Source organism: Callionymus lyra, chromosome 5 (assembly GCF_982586985.1).
Source record: "Callionymus lyra chromosome 5, fCalLyr1.hap1.1, whole genome shotgun sequence".
NCBI lineage: Eukaryota > Metazoa > Chordata > Actinopteri > Syngnathiformes > Callionymidae > Callionymus > Callionymus lyra.
The window spans coordinates 24,098,411-24,119,305 of record NC_141822.1 but is presented as its reverse complement, the minus strand read 5'-3'; the positions used below and the strand labels follow the sequence as shown (position 1 = coordinate 24,119,305).

The following is a 20,895-nucleotide window of genomic DNA, read 5'->3' as shown; positions in this document are numbered from 1 at the left end:
GCACAGTGGAGGCGACATCAGTGACGCTAGATGACACCGCCGTGGCAGCATGTGTCTCCTACGCTTTGTCACCGTCATCGATTTTCCCTGCTTGTCAAGTAGAGTGGGCTGTATGGTTGAGAGGAAATTAGGAAGATGAATTAGATGCGGGAGAATTACTGAAATAAGGCATTTAAAATGTTTAGAGGGCATTAATCTTATTACGTGGTAGTAAACCGAGTAAACAAAAAAAAGAAGCAATTTAATTTATGGAAGTTACCCAAACATTTGAGCGTGACTTTGATTCTTGGATCCTGGTGTTTTTCTTTCTTTTGGCATCTTTGCATTTTTTAATGATCATGATCACACACTGTATTTTTGGTTTTATTTACTAAGTAAAATGATATTGTTCACAGGCTCAAAGCGAGAATGAAGATGTCAAACTTGTAATTTATAAAGAAACAAAATACATGAAGACAAATGTACATTAATTTTAATATTTTGATAAATCTCCATAAGCCGGGGTCGTTTTTTCTTAATTACTTAAAGTAATATTGTACAGCCTTATGGAAATACATGAAAATATGAAGATTAATCTACATATTTCTCCTCGCGTATACAAACATCAATATAGAATATGCATTCCATTTATATATACTTAAGATTCCATGTATTTCTTAAATGTATTACATGTAAATGTACATTGTGATGTAAATACCATACTGTGAATGGACTGTCAGACAGGAAAACACGCCCACTAAGATTAGCTGAATGAGTCACTAGCTTGAAGGATATTATTCTACAGGTTGGAAAAAGCACAAGAAAGCTGCCGATGTCATCGTCCTGGTAGACAAAGCTCAACATCGAATCAGGCCTTGATTCTTAAAAGCACTACGAGATGAAGGTTAATACTTTAATATCCATTTAATGTGGAAATTTGTGAATGGCTTATTGAATATCCTTCAAACAGAAAAAAAAAATACTTTTGTGATTGCCAGCTGCTTTGAAACACCGGCAGCGAAGCAGGAGTCACACTGGGTGGTTGTTCTATAAGAGGTTCTTGTCACATATATATATACCATTCAAAGGCTTTTCTTTCTAGAGCTGCTGGCGGCTTGATTCATGGTAACCAAGGTAATTCAAGATGAATATATATGAGTGATAGAAAAGAATGTGAAGCATCAGTCAAATGCAATTCATTTTATCGATTAAATGTGATCATTCATAAACTGATCATTCATTTCTACATTTTTCCGTCAGACTGCGATAAATTATAGTACATTTACTAAGCATTTGCAACAATTAGTATTAAATATGTTTTTTGATGATTAAAAAAGGGATATTGTGTAGGTTTTATCTAATACCTAACTGGTTACATTAAAGCGCTGCTAAAGTTTTTTTTTATATTAGATTTTGATAATGATTTTGTTGGCGTTTTTAAGTGATGGATGTTATGTTCTGTCAGTATTGTTTTGGGACTTGATTTTTTTTTACAGATTTAGTCACAGAACTTTTTTCCGTCCAAAGAGTGATGACGCACACAACATCAAGTTCACGTTCAAGTTCTTTATTTGTCAAATATACATGTATCAAGAAATACAGTATAGATGAAAGTGTGGTCCTCTCAGACCCACGATACAAAACATGAAGTAGACAATGAAAGGACATTAAAAAATAATACATTAAAATAAATGATCAACACTAATAATAATAATAATAATCAATCACTTCACTTACTCACATTGTTGTTGTTTTATATATAATTTTTGTCTACTGCATTATACATTATAACCCCCCCACACAAGTTTTAAAAGTAACCATTCAAGCATTCAACCTAAATATTTAATTGTACTGTATAATCCAGCTGTCAATTAAAACAGCTGATTTTTCCAGTTATGAATTGACTGTCTTTGTATGGTTTTATTTCATAAGTTCATTGACACACTTTACATTTCCTTACTTAAAAATGACTTTCAACATCTACACTGAGATGTTACTTTGTTAAAATGGAACCCAATCCTATTTTTAGCAGTGCGGTGTGGGGTTTGCTTTTTTTGTGATGTGCGCTACTTGTTTTTTTTCCACATGGTACATTTTTTTTTTTTTCCTCACTACTGTTGGAGCACCTTAGATAACATTTGCATAGTAATGTATTTGATCATAGAATTCGCTTTTGGAAATGAGTTCATTTAAATGTAAAACTATATTTAGATCTTGAAATGTACATCAATCAAGTGCATTTTGTTTTTATTTGTATTGTTTAATAATGTGACTGTATACACCACTTCAATGTAATTTTATAACTGCATTTTATTGATCTTATTTTAATTCGTAAATTTAATTTAATGAACTTCTATAGTTATTACATTTTTATTTGTGATTTGTTGTGTCAATAAACTTTATTTTTTCTTTGAATATAAATCAATACATTTTACTTATTTGTTTTCTCCCTCGAAATTATTTTAAAGTTGAAGTTGTTTTTCATGGTCAGAAATAATCGACATTTCTATAAGTCGGTTGTGTCAACATTCTTGCGCCAAGTTTCATAAATGCCCCGACCTTGGTATTCATCATTGCCGCCTTGCAAAGCGTGATTGATTCCTCAGCTCCTTGGCGTTATTTATCTTTAACTCCCGTGGTGTTGGCCCTGGAACATCTCACTCACAGGAACGCCATGTCCTTCCTTGCAACATTAACCTCCAGCACGGAACGGCTCGCGGCGACAAGGCGTCCAATCATCTCGCACGATTTCATGCGACCCCCCCCACCACCTCGACCCTGCGTCCCGACCCCTCCGTCTGTGACACAAAGATATTCGCGGCGTACGAATTAATCACTATAAGCAGCCGGAGAAGACGACAAATTTAATAGAATATTCAGCAGTCGTGAGAGACTGAGAGGGCTCATTCTGTTGTTGAAGCATTATCTAGTCATCTGTTCACTTCATTGCAAGATAATGAAGACCCAGTCGGAGGGGGAAATGAAACTAAAGCTCCATCAAGTCGTTCGCTTCTCTAAAGTGAATTGTTGCTGCGTTTTCCAGCCGAATCACAGCGTAAGAGAGTAACCTAAATAAGTGTTTTAGTAAATCCCGCTCCCTTTTAGCTGCGACGGCTGACAACAAAGAGCAGTTTTAAAGCAATAGATGTGAAGGAATGTTTGTTATGAGGGATCCAGGATCAGGGCTGTACTCCTCATTCTACACATTAAAAGCGTGAAGATGAAAGGGTTTTCACTTGCGATAGTCTAAGACGAGGGCAGAGGAAAAAGAAAGCCGGCCTTCAGAAGTCGCATAGCTCCGTCGTAGTGAGGAGGAAAAAGGAAGAAAGGTGGAGCAGATGCTGTCAGTGAGATCAAAGGTTCGCTCATCAAGGCTCTGTCTATCTCTTGGAAAAGGGCGAAGTGTGTGTGTGTGTGTGTGTGATTGGGAAGAGGGATGGAAGGGGGGGGGCTTCATTTAAAAGTTAATTTCAGTGAGGACAAAGAGACGAAATAAATCAATTGTACCTGCAAGTGTGTTGCTGAATTTACCTTCTTAGACTCGGCTTTTATCTTCTGCGTATAATTTATTTTCCATTTGTTCTCCCAAAAAGACGAGTGCATTTGAAACGTGAAGAATTTCTTTCCACCTCCAGTTGACCTATATCGTAGTAGAAAGTTACTAGTTTCTGGCGTTCCTACCCTATGCGTTTTTTAGGTTCATACAAGAAAACGGTATTAGTTTTCCTTATGACATTATTTTTTCATTTATATTTCACACCAACACTGATGAATACAGCACGTTTCATCAGGGACCTATTTCACTGCTACACGCAGACACCACGTCTTACAGCAGAGCAGGAAGAAGCTCTCAAACTGATGTTAAAATATGATATTAAAATGAATGGAATGTACCCATTTGTTGTGCAATATATATTTTCTTTCTTGTGTGCATAAAATTATGAGTTACATAAATATTTATTGTAAAATTTTGGACTGATCGATTCTTAGTTAGTGTTGCCTTTTGGCAAAACAACGAATGAAGTTCTTACTGAAATAAAATGTGTGTAAAAACATTATTAAATGGAAAAAAAAAGAAAGAATTTGTTAAAAACTCCTTTTGGTAATTTTAATCATCTCGTTTTACTTTCTCTTCAGTTATTTGGTTGTTTGGTCATGAAATAAATGGTATTTCCTGGAGTTGCACAAATATTTCACCTAGTTCATTATTTAATTGTAGATTAAAAACATCTATTATCTCAAGTCATTACAAAAGTGTCTTTTGTATTAATATTCGCTGATAACTGTGTGTCTAATATCTAACATGGGTGTATTAAGAGTCGAGCTTCTCAAGTCATGGTAATGAAGATGCATTTTAAAACATTAAAATAATAATAATAATAAGTAGTCGAGCTTCTCATGTCATGTTAATAAAAATACATTTCAAAATACATTTTAGAAAATAAGAAAACAAAGCAGTAAATATTCTCAAGCTATATAAATAAATATACATTAAAAAAAAAAGAATTCATATAAAAAAATGTCAAGTTTATCAAGTTATATATATATATATATGAAGATATACATTTTAAAATACTTTTTTTTTTAATAAAAAAAAGCAGTCAAGCTCCTCACCACTCAGCGACGAAGCCTCATGTCCAGACCTGAGCAGCCACATTGCTACACAGTATTTGCCTTGCTGCTCGATATGTTGATTTCTTGGAAAGTGTTTAGGGTGTGGAGGGAGTTTTCTTCTCATACTACTCAGGAAGTTGGAGCTGCCTCCACTTTTCCATCAATTCTGATTAAAAGCGAGACTGGTCGAAGTCTGCACATCCTTGATGTTTGGTTATTTGGCGTAAACGTAACAAGATAAGAACGCATCAGTGGAGAAGTAGAAGTTGTTGAACACTTGCCAATGCTGTGCTTGTTTTTGTCCTGTTCAGAATCAGTGTCACAAACCACAGCAATCATTCGAAGGGTTCATTGTGTTTCACTATATATGCAGAAGAAGGATCATTGTCAGTAAGAGTGTTTGTGCCGAGTTGGAGATACATTTTAAAACACAAGCTCAGATTTGTCATTCAACCATCTTTACCAAAAACAAACATAACTATAACTCTCTGCAACAGAAAAACATACTCAATATTTATCATTGAAAAAGATAATTAAGGTTATGTAGTTTAAATTGAATAAACGCACTCTCTGAAGCCAAAATATTGAAATCCAATATTTGAATGTTTCCATAGCTTGCAGATTTAGCACAGAATCATGACGCATGGGTTAACTTGTCAGACTTGTAAGGCTGACAAATCCACTGCTAACCCATGTGGATGTCTTGTCAGTGGCAACCAGCAAATAACTGAATCAGTGTAGTCATCTACGCACAACACTATTAATTTTGTGACTTAAAATGCCGTTCTACTTTGAAAACATCTGTCTTCTTTTTGTACTTAAACCAGCTAAGTCATCATTCTCAATATAGCTATTTAAATCTCCTCCTCTAACCACTCTGCTGACATGCTCAGACTTCAGGAAGAGCCTGTTGTTTTTGGCCAACACACCGTAGAAGCAAAATGCAATTGATCAATGTTCCCCTCACGATCCAAACCAAAGAACATTGCTCTGACCTGATACACCGATTCATGAAGTCTGGAAAATATCTTGAAAGAAACTAATGACTATGATTGGTTGCAATTGCATCCTGATGTTATTCAATGAGAATCTTCTGCCAGGATTATGTTAAAAAATAATGTATTTTTTTCACTGTTTTCAATAAGGATATGTTAAAGTCTATTATTATTATTGGACTAGTTGTACTTGGAGTCATTTTATTGTAACCTATTACTAAATGTAAAAGTCGGGGTCATGAGTAACTGGACTAACAAGTCGGGTTATTTTTTCAATTTGAATTGGAATTTGGCTTCAGAATCAAAAAACAGTTGACCTTCGGACCTCATTCCACACATGAGCAGTAGCTACTCCAGTGAACCACCCGCCTGCACTCAGCAGTCGTGTGGTTTGTCAAAATCTACTGATCCAGGCTTGAAACCAGTGCCAGAAGATGTTCAGAGCTCGGTTTCTTTCTAATCACTAGAAGCACCATATGACCTAACTAGGCCTGGGTATCGATAAAAATTAGTTGTTTTTTTTTACCAATACCTTTATATTTTTATTACAGGTTCCTAAATGATACTATGTTCGATACACATTTTATAAGATCATTTGTTATTGCTTCTAAGTTTGACTTCATTTGCTAGTTATAGTTTATTAGTTCTATCAGAAAAATACACACATTATCAAGTTTGGATCACGCCTGAGTACCATAACTGGCACCGAAAGACAAGGCATATTTTGATACTCGAGGCATTTCGGTAGATGCCACGAAAAAAAATAATAACCATTCCTAGACCGGACCTATTGATAGATTTGTATGCCATTATTATTACTTACTATTTCCAAATGCAACAACATTCCTATCATTGCATACACATGCATTTACTTCTCACAAACTGGAGACATTGCGATGTTTGGGTTGCTCCTATCACTGAAGCTTCTGCCGACCCTTCCCATGATGCACCTCTGATATTCTGCTGTAGGAATGGATGAGCTGCTGTCACGCTTCAATGGTTACCTGCAGGTTTGAGGAAAGTCAATATGGTGATGATTTGTTTACATTTGCTTGGCATTCCATACGTAGGAACCGTCATATATATTACTTTCCCCTCATTAGACTGCTTTTTTACATTGTTCCATGCGTATCCTACCTGCGTTCCATTAGTTTTGATGAAATCCCGACAGTCTCTTTCCACTTAGCTTTTTGAAAATTCTCAAGGGAGAGTCTGTGCTTCATTACCACACAACATTTACATAATTTACACTGATAGGCGCGTGTTGGAGCATTTGTTTGTTCATTCATGTGTCACATGCAATATGTCAGACTCCACCAGACTGCTGGAAACAAAGGATACGATGCAGCACCTGAACCCCCGCCGCAGAGAGATCTCGTCGCCGAGGCATCCAGGCGTCATTAAGGACACTCTCCCCGTGGCAAATCATCCCGGGCCCGGGCGAGAAGAGGGAGCACTTACCTGCTGAAAGGAAACACATGTAGCACAGTCACACATTTTCCTCAGCAGAGAATGTCTGGAGAGCATCGTGTTCATTAAACATGATCGTTATGAACTGAGAGTTCACAGAGGCAATCTCAAGGATCCGCGACCCATTTTTCCGCCTCTCCGGAGGAACCGGTGTTTCCTGGGACGTGGAGAAGGAACGGGTTAATCTTCCGTTGTATACAGTAATCACGATTTACAGCACAGAGCCGCGCTGAGTAATGAAAAAGGACATAAGAGGGACGTATTTATTGTCCACTGAATATTGGATGTAAATATGAGCATGAAAGTCATGCATAATAAATGGCCTTGATGGATGTGGAACAAGGCTTCACTGGTTTCCTCATGTGTAAATCTCGGCAACTCCATTCAACCGGGAGCGTGCAGGAAATAAAATTTCAATATTACACCCTTTTTCTTTTTTCATTTCTCTTTTGTCACTTTCAAATTATATTTTCTTGTCCTTATGTCATTTAATCTATACATCATTTATTTATAAGTTGCATTCAGAGTTAGAACATGACAAAAACAGATTTATTTTTATTTTTATAAAAGACGTTGCCAGGGTTTTATTAGTTGAGGTGTCAAAAGGATTGAGGTGTAAAAAAAAGAAAAAAGACCTTCATGTAGTTGCTTAAACCTGAAACTTTAACATGGGGATTTCACATTTGAAGCTATTTATTTCCCACTCTGTTCTTAACCCTTGTGTTACCTCAGGGTCAGGCTGGGGTGTAAGTCTGGATCAGATCACTGATGTAAGGAGGAGTCTGACCATGAATAGATCTGAAAGTAAGAACTTGAATTTTAAATGTGATCCTGAAAGAAACTGGCAGCCAGTGAAGAGAAACGTGAGTTCTTCTACTAAAGCAATCCAGAGTTCTGTATCAACTTAAGCACGGTTGTTTTCATACTTGTTTCTAATTTAAATTATTTTCTCAATATCTTGAAAAGAAAAAAACGCACAAGTGTGAACGCCATGTCCAAAAGTCTTGTGTTCTTAAATCACACGGCTGATGGTCATCGGTCTAATCTTTGCAGTTATATTACATTTCCTTTCATCACATTTGTTGACTGTACGTGTCCCTTCCAAAGATCAAAATCATATCATAGCATCTGTGTCATTGAAAAGGTCCTTGCAGCAGGATAGCCTCTTGATTGTGGTCTTTATAAAAGCCGCGCACATTGAAAAGGTCAGCCAATTAAGCTGCTAGCTGTGTAAAAATGAGAGCATACTAGCATGGAGACCGATACACCGAGAGTTTGATCTCCTCCAGGTGCATAATTAGTCTAATCGAGAACTTAACTGTATGCAATTAGACTCGGTCATTTCCTTTTAAATGAAGTCACAGGCAGTGAATGCATCACTTACTCTAAATTGGTTGATGCGGCCGACACACACACACACACCCAACCCCTTACACACACACACAATTGGTAAACAAAATATTTTTGGGAGAATACTTAAAATAATACAATTTAACGTAAAAAGTGATGCGTGGAAGTCATCATATTGATAATAAATAACACTGTTTCACTTTACATTATCACTGCCTAAATTAGAGAAGCCCAGCCATAACATTAGGAGCTAGTGTTGCTAAGAAATAGCTACTTTGTTTAAGCTCCAGTGTTAAGAGTCTACTGCTGTTAAAGGGCAACTAATGAAAACCCAACTTTCCTGACCCACTTACATGTTTCCAATGTTGAAGTCTTCCTCTCCAAGATGCAGTAAGTCCCTCATTATGATGATGTTTTGAACTCGTTACTTTATATAGTTCTCAGCAAACAAGAGGTTACGAGAGCATGTGCATTATGACGCAAGAATGTTCTTCACTCCTCCTCCAGCCAGTTGTAATCATCCTCTGCTTTGTTTATACAACGAGTCCTTTTGAGGTGGAGACTTCTGGGATGGATGACATTATATTTTAATTGAAGGGGTGTCCCATATTTACCCTCAATAACCCTCAACACTTGGTTTTAAGGGCATGTGATTGAGGGTTAAGCTTGAGTGTTGAGTGTTAAGGGGGGCCTTAATTTCCCCCAAAACATTGAGGGTTTTCTGTGGGCGGGACTTTATCACATTTTTTAATGAAGTAAATATTTCAATTAAAAGATAATCTTGTACAAACAGACAAATACTGATGAGAACAATAGAGGTCCAAGATCCATTTAAGAAACACACTGTAAATCCACACACAAGTTGCACAAGGAAACCTTTATGGGCGTCTGACAAGTTAACTCCAAACAATATTGACCCAAAACTACCACATACGGTTGATACCATTCAGGATAAACGTCTTGTTCACTTTGTGAAAACCAGAATCATCTTTGGGGAATGGAAAGTGAGAGTATTTCTTGGGAATGAACATGAGCATACAGAGGATAGTTATGTCCCAGATTATAGATTAGTGGAAGCCAGGGATCTTAGAGCAGCACTCACAGCCTGGTGAGAATCTCAATGTCTTCTGTATAATGGGAAGGTTTTAATGAAGATTGTTCCAGAACACTATCTTTTATTGTTGAAAAAAACTGCTTAAATTAGTTGTTTGTGATGACCTGAAGTGTCTTCAACAGAGGTTAATCCACAACACGAATACTGGTCCAAAAATGTGTGAGGATTCTGCTTTTTTGCTCTGTGGCATGGAGGAAACACCAGGGGGTGTAACAACTGACTGCTGGTCATTCATCTGCACATTGTGGTGGTGCAGGTTAAGTGGCCACAGTATCACTGTGACAAGGCTTGTGGTGCTGGAATTGCCTGAAGGAAGAACTTGCTGGGCGGCTTGAAATGTCGGCTGTAAGTCTACTTGTGCCTCAACCGGTGCCCTTGTAAAACTCTCAGTCAAGTGACAAGGCCTGCGTCTGTGTCCTAAAGGGGTGTGGATTCAGAACACCGACAACTGTTGGTGCAAAACAATCAATCGGGCAAAAAATCTGAAAATAATTGTAACCATGGGTTTAAAAAACGCAGTCGCTATTATACAAATCTCTGCAGCCCAACAATTGTCAAACTTACCTTTCTTAGTGTTAGCTTGATCTTTTAAGTATGTATTTTATTGAGGATTGTTTAAGCGCTTTGTGACCCTGGTCTGGAAAAGCACTCTACAAATATAAGTTACTTACTTACTATAGTTATTGTGGGAATATGTTCACTACTTTGGCCAGGACGCTAAGTGTTTTTTCCTTTCTTTTTTTTGCAAAAGCCAATCATTTAATTTAATGTGTGGATATTTTCCGACATGATACCTTTAATTTTGAACAGTCATGCCTCTGTCTTCTACACTATATTGGCATTGAGTTTATGACATTATTGCAGTTACATCATTCCAACACTAAGGCAGCCAAAAAAACAAACAAAAAAAAAACTATAGTTAAAGCCCTTAAGGCTCTTGTCTCTTATTTTAATTTATTCAATTATTTTCAATATTTGTGATAACTATTAAAACTGCAGTATTATGGAGGTCATCATCTTTGGTGTATTGCATCATCTTACTAGAATTGTGTTTTGATTTGGTCTTTCATATGTTAAAGAAATACAAGGAACTAGGAACACAAAGCGAAGGAGAAGGGCGATAACTGAGCTTCATAGAGTAACCAAATGATATAGATAAGTGTGACGGAAGATCAATATAGGTTACGGGAAGTGAGGCTTTTTTTTGCGGCAACCCCTGAAGCAAAATGCTAAGTAGACTCCATCTGTACTACTCAAACAATATTTAAAACCAGGAGGTATTGTCTGATCCCAAGAGACAGGAATCAACATATGCTTGTGAATTGAAGCCCAAGGTAAATTTAAAAGAGTCGGACGAGCAGCAGATGTCTGTCATTGCTTCACAGTCTTAAACAGAAGTGGCAGAAAGGCTCAGGGACGCCTTTACAGGGAATGCTAATTATCTCACTCGCCCTGGTGGGAATGGTTTCACGCCTGAAGATAACTGTTTGACCCTGGGAGACCGCACAAAAGAACGTTTAAAGCCCTGATAAACCCTCAACCTTCTTGTTAGCAACTCTGATTAGTGTTTAATATTGTCGTCGTGTCAGCTGCATGTTGATGGCGGAAGTTGTCAAGGCATATGTTTGCCACAGGAGAGAAAGAGTCCATAAAGACTGATGATATCCGGCAGTCATTTCCAGCCCTTCTTTCCCTTCCTTTTCTCTGAAGGGCGGCAGTTTTACAGCCCCAAATTACGTCTGCTGGAATCACCTGCTAGTGACTTCATTGGACAGTTATTTGACAAGGACAGAGGAACCTTGAAATCCTGATATTCAGGTAAAGCTTTAATCCCTCTTCCATATGGAGTTAAACCCAGCCCGGTGACAGATTATGACATCGTGTCCCAGTAGCATTTTTCAATCTGTACGCTCACAAGCAATCAACCGCAATGTCACTTTCTGTTTTTAGTCAGGGATTTTAGAGTTGTGGAGATGATTGATAGGTTGACTCTGATACATGGATTAAATAAATGTATTTTAAAAAGAAGAGCTTTCCCATTGAGATTATAGTGAAAATATCCTATGATCTCTTTTACTATCACTGCTAAGATCTAATTGTTAGTTCACCCAAAATTTTAATATCACTCATTTTCTTCTCAACCTCATGTCGACTAAGAGTTGGGATTATTTTCAGAGTAATCTGTTTCCTTTTAGAGTTATAGAAAAAAGGATTTTCATTTTAATGCAGTTTATGTAGCTTGGTTGTCGTCGTCTTCATCTTCATCCAAAATGACACTGTTAAAATCATAGAAATACCTCCATGGTGTTTGTTTGCAAGGTTATTGTCTATATTGTAAATCTTAACATTAGGAATTGTACTGAAGAAGTCTATATTTCAAGCTTGTTTTTTGCAGTAGATGCTTGGCCATCAATGTAATTCTTGCATGGGAACTGACACTAACAATGTGTTTCAATGAGGATAGACTTTTAGCTCGATCTGACTGGCCTGGGGTTTCACTACAAACAAACTTAAAATATACACACTTGTTTATTTTAGAAAAAATCCTAATGTTGAGGCTTCACTTTGATGTTAATTATATTCTCTCAAAATGTTCAATGCCAAATCCAAAGTGGGTCCAAATTAAGTTATTTAGGGATTCGAGGTATTGATTTACATTCGCTAGTAATGGAGATGAATTAGTTCCCCAGTAAGACCTTAGATGAATAAAACATAAGCGATAGAGATACTGCTGCTATCACACAAAAACCTATAGTATTCATTAACCTTAATAGAAGGAATAGACATTACGGTAAAAAAAAATTCTTGCTGAGAGAAAGAAGCTGTTCCTCAGCTGGTTTCATTGTGGATGCTTTGACACTTCTTCCAAAAGCAAGATGACACTAGAGTGCATGTGCAGGAAAGCAGTCGTCTTCCATAGTAGCAGCAGCTCTACATCACATCTGGTGATGAAAAAGCTTGTGTAGAGTTTGGAAAAACCATTGATGGATTTAGTACAGAAAGCATGTCAAAAGTCCTGATCATTATAAAACAAAGAACAAATGAAGACGATTATATACAATAGATAATTGTTTATTTTAATTGGGTTCAAAGGATAAATTTGGGTTTTTATATGATTGATTGAGTCCGTCAATGTTGGTTAATACACGATGAGGTGCAGCTGAAGAGTGTGAGTCGGTACCAGAGTCTTTTCTTTGTTCTTGACGTGGGATTAGTGCGGATCCTTTGATGTCGTTAATCCAAATGTAATTTTGATTTCCAATAAAAACAAACTTAAACATCAATTAAAGCTCTAAATACAAAGTTATCAACACAGTGAGTAAGGAACACAATATTAAATAGATATAAAATTATAACTAGCATGGATTGTCGCATACCTGCAGTGTAATAAACAGTCATGCAGCTGGCGGAGACTTGATTCTGAGTGATAAATCGAATGAATAAAACTACTAAAATGTTAATGCGGGAAACAGTGATGTGGTGATGGTTTTATCTCTGCTCTGCAGACGGGGAGAGTGCATACTCAGCAAAAGAACGTTATTAGTTCCAAACTGATTAGGTATTTAAATGTCCTTGATTTTGTTATGCACACATAAATGTAGTTTTAATTTTAAATCTCTCACTTATGCCTTTTCAACATGTTTTAAAAAATATATAATTCTCTCACAGAGCAGACACATTAGGTGTCTGGAGCGCAACAACAATTTTAAATGAATCGGGGATAGAGACCAGAGTTGTGATCACCAACGTAAATGAATCTTGGCAGCCGAAGCGAAAGGTGCATTTTCTTCCTCCATTATAGTTTCTCTTTGTAGAATAATTGGGACTTGTTGTTATTCCTCCGCCGCCCACTGTAATGATGGCAATAATTCATATTATGCTGATTAGTCTGGTCACAATGGGGGGTTTATAAGGCTGGATTAAGCTTTTAGTTGTTATTGTTCATGGCAATTACAGACAAGATTTATATTTGATTAAGGTGTCAAGGTTTTTTTTTGTTTTGTTTTTTTCCCTGTGATTAAGTGCATGGGTGCTGCTTGTCTAAGCTAATCAGGACTAGTGTTCTAGTCATTAAGGGCATCCCAGTCGTGAAGATACTACCTAGACCAGGTTTCTAAGGGTTAAGAACCAGTTTCATAAATTAATTGGTTTCTGAATCTCCATTGAAATGTAAAACTGTTGGTGTATTAAAGTGTTAAAGCCGCACTACATAACATTTCCACATTATTGTTATATCTTTTGTAATGATTGTTTTTGGATTCGCATTCATGTAGTAAAAATCTTAAGCTATTATTTTAACTATTTTATGCACAATTTTGTCAGGACACATGAGTGTCACATGACCATCGAACTACTTCAAAGCAGTGGGTCCGAGACAGTGTTTTAATATGAAGTACTGGAAGACTTTTAAAAGCTACCTGTAAAATAAAATCAGAAACAGACACTTTTCTCTCGTTTGGTACCAAATACACATACAGTTTGTAAAAACTTATTTTCAATGAGCTAAGACATCACAGTTCCGAAAGTTCACCGAAAGAATCATATTAACTTCATCTATTGTCCTTTTCTAGTTGTGGTCCTTTTAAATAAACTGAAATTGAAGGAGGAATGTCATTATTCTGCTCTTACTGCGTGTTCTTGAAGAACCTGGAACTCCTGTGCTGTACTCAGTTTTATCTTGACCTTTAAAGTATATATTTTAGTGAGTATTGTTTTGATTTTTTTAAGCGCTTTATGACCCTGGTCTGTAAAAGCGCTATCTAAATACAAATTACTTAATTACTTACTTATCGTTTCATAAGTAATGTCGTAACCCTAAAAATATTAGGGTAAACAGATATTCCTGAGCAGCACAGCTTTTAAACATACATCCGAGGGTTGTCGTGCCGATAATTTATTTTTTGTAATGACCTTTATTTCTACCACAGTGTGAGTAGGAGATTTTTCTGCTGAATGTACCGGAGCGTTGCTGTAATGAGGTCGACACAATTGATGACGAGGCTTAAAATAATTCTATGTTGACGATTTGTTATCCACGTTGTGTCTTCATAATGTAAACTTCTGGATTTAGGTTGTAATTTCGTTGTAATAACAGGCCTCATTTTTCATTGTTAAAGTCAGACAGGAAATTAGTTATAAAAGTAAAGCGAGGCCTGTGAATGTACACAGTTAAACAACATTCCACATGTTTAATCAAATTCAACTGATAACTGACAACACATTTATCCGTAAAGTATCATCATCACATCGTTACAACATTTAATTCTCAAAACCAACGATTTTGGAAACACCAAATATTATGTTTTAATTGACACCTGACTGATCCAATTCAATATTTTATCACTGTGATTTAATATGCAAAACCTTAAGAGAAATCAGCACAAAGTCAATGTGCAACAAACATGTTATATTTTACAAAGAAACATGAGATTCCTTAAATCGTGATGGAATTTGTTGCAATTATATATTTATTTTTTCACTTGTTTGATTCAAGTCTTCTTTCAAAGAAATATTTGCAGAAAACAAAAACATTTGTCTTTTCATATCGTCTTATTTCACGCCCTCTGACCTATCTTTCCTCTCTCTCTTTGTTGCAGAGATTGTATGAAGAGACGAAGCCCATATTGCTTTGGAGGAGAGCCAGCTGTGCCAGGTACGCCGCACTGACCTCAGCATTCTGTCTGCTTGTCAAATTGCTGCTCAGTCAGGGGTGCAGCCCATTTCTGCTTTCAAACGAGGGCTCTTCATATTTGCCCAGGAAGTTTCACAAAGCTCGCTCTGCTAGAAAAGAGCCGATAGAGTCTTACAGTCCTGTGTTAAAAGTTCTTGTTGCCTCAGAGGTCAGCTGCTTCAATCCCGGTGTTTAATGAAGCGCGGGAAGCTTTGTAACCCTCACATGCGTTTGTTTCGCGACCATACCTGTCTTGTTTAGCACTTGAATAATGACTTTTTAACAGGATTTGAATGGAAAACGTCTTCTAGTTACAGTGGAATGAGTGACATTTGGTGAATTTTCCAAGTATGTTTTAAAAAGAATACAACAAGTCTGACCTTTTTGTGGTGTGTTGGATTGATTATGGACTTGCTGTGAGAGCTATATGTGTGTGTAGAAAGGGGTTTACAGGGTGATGTGGTCGTCTACCTTGTCACCTCAGGTAGCCTGCACAATGAAAAAGAGAAATGGCAAGCCTTTATGATTCAGACTCCAAAGATAGAAAGCTCCAGGGGGTTGCTTTCTCTTTTCATCAGATACTAGACGTCAACTTCTTTCTAAGGACATTCTCTGTGTCAACCTGTCTTCCAACCATTTTCCACTATATTACTTCTGAAAAAAAAAGCTCAATCAGTCTTTACATAAAGTCGTTCATCTTTACAGTCTTAGCGTGTTTTTTAATTTTTCTCTAATGTATACACAATCAGTCTGAACTATTTCTTTGTTTAAGTCGTATAAAAACAGCTTGAACTCCAATTTATGGTTGAAGATGCTTCTGTTATCAACACTGTGTCGCAGAAACACTGGAGTTTGTTTTTACAAAATATAAACTGAAGAGCAAACATGTCAACACAACCTGTGGAGTATGTCGCTACAGGTAGTTTTATTATGGTGTAATACAGTTTTAATCAGCTCCTACGGATTCACACTATTTTTTTTTTTATCCACAATGCATTGTATAATGTCATAACACAAAGGAACCAGCAAACACAAGAAGACCAGTATTAGAGACCGTGAGACCAATGACTATCATACGTAGTTTGTCAAATCTTTTTAAAGGCTCTGTGACATGATTTAATGATGATAAAATGGCTTTGGTCACAAGATGAATCCTCTCTGCAGGATGGAATATACATTCAAAACAATAATCTCAAATCTGAACTGTACTGAACGGGACCAGATGTGAAAAAGATACAGTGTATGATGTGACCTCAGTGTGTGGGTTAAGAAATTCTGTAGGTACTGATGACGAAAATACGGAAATCTTGTAGCTTGATCATCCACTCTTGTTTCATCTCTTTGATTAACTTCCGTCACACCGTTCAACATATTTAACAACTTCTTTGAGCCGATTTTCATTTGAAAACTAAATGTAGAACCCGATTGTATTGAATGTTGGAGCTGAAATATTATTGGTTGCAACCCAGGTTAAAACCCAGCCTCAATGCTACGTGTCGATATTTTTTACACTGGCAATGCATGAATCAGCCGTACAACAAAGACCACTTGTTAGTTATAGTAGTTACATTGATAGTAATATTAGTAATTTACATATCAATAATTGTAGGTACAACACATAAAGCAATATGTTCACAAGCACCAACATTAGAAAATAAGGGACCACACCTGCTTTATTCTTAGTCAGAATGACTCTTTTCAATACTTTAACATTGAATTCAAAGAATTAAATAACATTTTAATGAACTCCATTATAAAAATATTTCTTTTTAGAATTTGCCTTACATTTTCCATCAGTGGTCCTTGCAGCGCAACAATGGTGACCTCTGGACTCAAACACAAGATCATTTAATTTAATTTATTTTTTAACATACAGACCCTTCAAAGACAAACTGTGGATAGAAACGACAACTGATAATAAAACCTTCACCGTCACGTTTTGTCTAAACATGTAGTTAGTGGGGTTAGAAGCCCCACGTTAAGTATTGTTATTTGTTGGACTAGTCAGTCGTGTCATCAATCTTTGGTAAATGAGCTAACTCTGTGAGCGTGATAGTTACATGTCCCTCGGGCGAATCAAGATTAAACGAGAGAGAGGTTTCAATTGTCTGCTTGGCTGCTTTCACAACATTATTCAGCTATCATAAGAGCCCTCTGTTCCTGGAGTAGGAGTTCCAACTAAACTTTTTGAAAGCTACACATAAACCACCGGCAAATAAAAATGTGTTTATGTTTAAACTTAAATCATCATCAGGCGTGATATAGGATTATATTATCACACATAGATTTAAGCCTCAAATCGTATCTCTGTCTAACAGTTATATTGTTATCATCTTGAAGGCCACTGAGTTTTCTCACTTGTTTATATACTCTTGACAATTCAAGGTCTGTTACAAATCTGTCGCAGGGTTGTATATTTCATTGTTTATCTCAGGGTCTGTGAGTAGATTTTCATTGTGGCTCGACTGACTAACAGATTGATCTGTTTTGGCTTCAGCCTACTCTTCATATTGAGTTGTTTCAACCTCCTGACACGCTTCGACCTCACTCAGACAAAATGTATTGTTTTCCTCCGGGCGTCATGATACTATAACCTTGCCCCGATGGCCACAAATAATCACACAACCTGCACCAGCTCCAGTGACATCACAGCAGGTCCAACAAATGTATTGTTGAAACTTTATACCTGGAATAAAAAGAGAAAAAAAAACAGTGTATGCATCTCCAGTAAAGGTTCAGACAGAATGAAGCTTTTAAAGCATCTATTTTCGGGACAGCACAGAGAGATTATTACGTTTTTGATACATAAACACTAACTTAGTATCGTTTTTTTTCAGGACTAAATAACATCTTTATATTCCTTGTTCACACACAGACACATTTCCTCTCTGTCATCTCCCATTATGTACTGTTTATGATCCTATAAGCTGACTTTACATTCCAGTTATACAATAACCCACAATTTATGACGAGGAAAAAAAATACACAACATGAGACAGCTACACACAAAGGGCTGACAGAGTTGTCTCTTTATTGTATCCACTGTGAAGATGGGTATTAAAAGTAATAACTAACATTGCTGAGGAACAGTCGTTTCAAAGCGGTTCAGACAAAGAAAAATTCTATGTTGTTCTAGAATTGGTGAAAATAACCTTTTTCTCTCCTTTTAAGCGGCTCTGACTTCCATTGACATAAAGCAGCGGTACATGTAAGTTGTTAAATATTGAACGATAATAATGAGTCACTGTAATGTATCAAACTGCTATTTTGATTTATTTTGACTCGCCAGCTCTGGCAGCGGCACATTTTTATTGGATCAGTTTTAAGAGATTGTTTTTATCTGACCTCAGAGTCCCTGATGATTTTCAGCCAAGATAAGATGACAGTTTTAAGATGCGGGTTTGGAAAACTCACAAGGATTAGTGATTCAGTCTGGGGTTGAAATTACTGTATTTATGTCATATAAGTATAAATCAAATGCTGTGAACAATTGGATCAGTGTGATGGTGGCTTTGGTTTTTCTCATGTGTTATCTGGTGGTTGATAAACGGTGGTTTCATTCCTCTTTCATTTTCATCACAAGCTCACTGTTTCCCCGTGATTACGTGACATCAAAATTCCAGTCTGATCAATGAGCAGGAAGAGCCGACAAATGTCAAATCCTGTCAATCACGGCATATATCGGAAATTGCGATATTGGTATGGTGATGTTGACATTTAATATTCTAGCTTCCAGCCAAATGGGCATTGAACTGCAAAGGGGTTGTGTATTTAACTGGTGCAATTTCTATTCAACATGAAAAAAAGCGAGAAGAAGGCGGTTTTTAATAAATTCACAGTTTTAAATATGTTTATTACCTTTCAGAAATATGTCTTTTTTTTGCGGCATTGCTTAACAACCAAGTTACATAAAGTCTGCACTGCGGGAGAGTTACACAATTGTATTAAAAAATATAGTGATTTTCCTACAAATATAACTTGATTGACAAAATATAGACTTGCTAATTAATCGTAGATTAACTACATTTAAATAACTTTTGAAAATATAGAAAGAGACAAAGTTGTAATATTTTCTACCTCAATCTATATAAAAAAAATGTGTAGAACATTTCACCTATGATGGCTTATCAAATTGCTTAGCTCGCATCTATGATCAATAAAGTTTATCAAACCATCCACCAATCTATCAATCCGTCCGTCCGTCCGTCCGTTTTCTTTCCATCCATCTATCCATCCATCTCACTAAGAACAACATAAAGTAAACACCACTTTAAACTTTATTTTTTATTTTTTGCATTATGTGTTACAAGGTTGTACAAACAAACACCATATTATGCTGAAAAGGGAATATAAATATTATTAAACTTTTCTGGAAAACTTAATACTTTGTTTTATCTCAACGTTTGTTTGCGGGTCACCTTAACCCCCAAAAAATTTGCAAGGGTTATGACCCTGGCTCCTGCAAGGGTTTTAGGGATCTCATCTGCTGTTTGTGAATAAATAAACGGTTTCCATGTAATAGCCAGAACATGTAAGCTCTATGTATTGGGTTGGATATTGTTTTGTATCTTTGAAAAAAATAACCTTAGTTAGTTTAATGTCATGGCTTAGTTTAAATAATAAAATTGGTGAAAAAGGCTGGTTAAGATAATCTCAATTTAAATAAACACATTAGCTGCTTAATTTAATCTATGTGTAGTTGTTAAAGGAGTTTTTATTAACAATAACATTGACTTTTTTATATATAATATACATGTTTTTTTAATTGACATACTTGTCACTGAGATTTATTTTTGTTACGGTACATCAAATATTTGAACCAGAGATGCTCAGCCTACATTTGTATGTGTTTAAGTGAGATACATTTATATAATTTTACAAGGATTTTAATGTGAGGAATCATGGTCTATTGTTTACATTGTAAGTTTACACTGACTCTGTACTAGCAGCAGCTGCTGCCAAGACTACCATTGTGGCAAAAAAAAAAAGCCTCTTCAAGGCAGAAACCTTTAAAGAACCAGGCTCCAGGCAGAGTGTGTTTGTGTGCTAGTGTGTACTGTGTGTATCTAGAACTTGAGGTTGCAGCTGATGGTTGATTTTTGTGCATTTGTAAATTATACAACACCATCCTTCTTATATCTGTGGCAAGCTTGTTCTACAGGGAGATAAAGGTATTATACATATGACACATGCGACACTCAGATAAAGAGCTTGCCCACCATTGTGAGCGCTGTCCTCTGGCACCCTTCTGGCATTCAGCTTAAAGGTCGTCCTCCACATGGAGTAAATCAAGTAATTTTCACTCTTTCCTTTTACTTCTTCTGCTGGCTTTTATTGTCTGTGTCAAGCAGAGGAGACTGCTGCTCACACCCACTCAAATAATCACCACTGTGCACTTCAAATTGTTGCATGAATCTCATTACTAATCTGCATGTTATTAACAATTCTCCTGCACTCACGCATGTTAAGCATGATTTCATTTTCTATTGCAGCAGCATCTTTCACATTCGGTTTTTAAAGTTATGTAAATGCAGCAGTCAGCCATTGAAGATACAGTTAAGCTTGGGTGAAAACTCGACTGCCCCTGAAGGAAGAATGTAACGGTAAAAAGCAGGATTTATGCTTGAAACAAGGGGGATTTGGTTAAAAATAAAAAGATGTGATCATGAGAGGCGTGATGGAAACGGTCTGATATGATTTTG

The 20,895-nt window shown here is 36.5% G+C and overlaps 1 protein-coding gene across 1 annotated transcript in view; it reads left to right on the top strand.

Annotated features, from left to right (window-relative positions):
- The window catches only part of LOC148079853 (beta-1,3-galactosyltransferase 1-like), a 109,255-nt gene that overhangs the window by 36,710 nt on the left and 51,650 nt on the right, over window positions 1-20,895 (top strand). Inside the window, exon 3 of the mRNA XM_087791552.1 lies at window positions 15,120-15,175. The gene's annotated coding sequence lies outside the window, so the exon portion shown is untranslated. The remainder of the gene's footprint in view (window positions 1-15,119; window positions 15,176-20,895) is intronic.